The sequence below is a fragment of the Homalodisca vitripennis genome, chromosome 3 (assembly GCF_021130785.1).
Source record: "Homalodisca vitripennis isolate AUS2020 chromosome 3, UT_GWSS_2.1, whole genome shotgun sequence".
Classification (NCBI taxonomy): domain Eukaryota; kingdom Metazoa; phylum Arthropoda; class Insecta; order Hemiptera; family Cicadellidae; genus Homalodisca; species Homalodisca vitripennis.
The window spans coordinates 157,777,548-157,780,303 of NC_060209.1; positions in this window are offsets into that span (position 1 = coordinate 157,777,548).

Below are 2,756 nucleotides of genomic sequence, written 5' to 3' on the forward strand. Positions count from 1 at the left end.
TCAGGACAAGAAACAAGTGATTCCCAGTATTGCCAACACGTAAAAATATAATAATCATCTGTAAGATTTTAAAACTTATTCCTAGGCCTACGTCTTAAATTACTTCCAAGCCCAAAGTCATGTTTAAATTAAATGAAATAAAATAGTTCTACAGCTCAGTCAGAAAAAGTAGGTAGATTTTGTAACAGGTGAAATACTATTAATTTATTCTGAAAAGATTTACATGTGCTCAATATCTTATAAGCCATTAGAAATAATACAAAATATTGTTCATAATAAAAAATTTATAAAATGTTATAATCATTCCAAAACAGACTAGATTTTTTTTCTCCACGACCATAAATAACAAAGATGAGAATTTCTTAAAGTTTAAATTATGGTGAGACACAGCGTACTAAGAGAGCCAAGGAACTTAGTTGAGATATTTAAACCGTAAATTTGTGTATAAGTTTAAACTCATTTCAAAATTTATTCCTATAGCCTATAGCGAGAAAAAGAAATTCAATTTCGATTTACGTATGATCAATATCGAAAAGGCCGTTCAAGATACCAATTGTATTTTATGAAAGGTTTAGTAAATCCTATATACATTCCATAAAAACATTCGGGTTTTTTCTCTAGGTTGATAAATAACAGAGTTGTGGATACTTTAAAATTGTATAGCCAGTTATGTACCCAGCGTCAGATAATTTTTAGTGCTTAAACCCGAATGCAACAAGGGTTTTACAACCTGCAGACGTTATTGCTTTTAAGCCGATAAAAACTTAGTTGAAAGGGGATATTTTGCAAAGGAGGCGTACTCATATGAGGCAGTTACAAAAGAGCACGTTGCCCATATTTGAGAAAATGTTGTTGGATCTAAACTCAAAAATTGATAAAGGGATTTAAATCCTGTGGACTTGTTCCGTGGAATCCAGACAACATTGACTATACAAAATGTGTGTGTAAACGTTCTTCAAAAAATGGTTCAGATCTAAGTGAAGATCTGAACCAACAACACATTAACACTTGACCAAAGATCATTATAACACTTGACGTTTAACAGATTGTTGGCGAGGAACTTTTAGAAAAGTTTAACAATTATTGAAGATGTAATTTTGTCAGAAAGTCTATCACCAGAATTCTTCACTTTGTATCGCCTATGGGAGGAACTTTCTAGACAAGGTGTGTTGAGTGTTGATGAATGAACTCAATACAATGAAAATGTTACACAGTCTTCCATCAAAAAGTTCAGTTATTAAAACAAGGTCTATTCATGTAGCTAAAGGCCTTAATGTCCCTCCAACTAGCAATATAAATATCACTAGCCCTACTACCAGTCATGATCATTCATACGCCACCCCAACCAAAGTAGGAGTTTTAGTACCAGAACTATCGACCGGAATAGAAGAGAATTGTAGAAAAAGAAACAACAATATCACAGAACAATATTAAAATTAAATTAGTTAGGCGGTGGCAATTCTTTGTCTGAGGTTTTGCTGTGACCAGAAACACCTGAAAGGAAAGGTAAAAAATAATTAAAATAAACGAGCGAACTCCTTTTGTGATTTCTTCAAAACAGTGGAAAAATCTATTCCAAGATAAAAAAGAAGTTGATGAAAGAGAAAAAGGAGAACGAAGAAGAAAACAAGAAGAAAAGAAGTTGGTGCCAGCAGAGAAAAAAAGATATGTACCATGTAAAAACACTTTATAAGCATAAGCCTAGCATCGAAGCAAGAGAATGTCAAAAGAATTTCTTTTAATACAAAGTATTCACAATCAACAGAAAAATCACAAAAATTCTCCAACTTGATAATCAGAGATCGACGTAAGAGATGTCAAGTTAAATGTGAACTGTGTTCAAGGTTTGTGTTACAAATATGGGAACATCTTCAAATCCCAAGATTCTTTTTTGAGTGTCGAATGCGACCTTTGTTGTAAAACATTCCACAAAAAATGTGTAGATGACTTTAATTTTGATAATGTAGTTTCAGTGTAAGTATGTTTAAAATTTGGTGAGGAAGTTGCCAATATACATTAAACATAGACAAATGTCTGGGCTAAGATATAATGCGAACTCTAAAGAAAGAGTAGACTGTATTAACAACATAGTTTCTATAGGGCTACATTGTTAGTAGGATAACATATTTAAACATATGTAGTAGAATTTTTATAAGAAAAAAATAGATGTAATTTTACAATTTTAACAAAAATATTATAAAACGATGCGATTTTGAATTAAAGGCTTTTGTAATTTAGACTTACAAAAACATTAAAAACTGAACTAATTAAAGGGTGCCAATAACTATATGAATTGAGTGTTAATATATGTAGCCATAGATGCCAATAACTATAGATTTTGTAAGTGTTATATTTTATATATGTAATAAACCTTTTTTAAAAATTTAATTCCTATTCAATCACGTACCCTTAATCACTCATTATAAGAGCAAGAATAGAAATTTTGTTTTGGAAAACAATTTATATAGTGCATCAAATGTGAGAACGTCCCTTAAAGTGCCAATAACTATAGCCTATACCCCTATACTTAGTTTTTTCTTTAAAAGTTGGTTAATTTAGAGAAAAACAATTGGAAAATGTAACACAGTTGTATACAACATTAAAATTTACACATACAGATCAATATGAAAAGCGCAGTAACATCTGACAGGCTCATTCCTCATGTGAAAAACGACGAAACACGTACCTGCATATAGAAGTTAGGGGATGTTTTGCCATACATTTTTAGTGACAAAATATATGATAAAACGTATTTG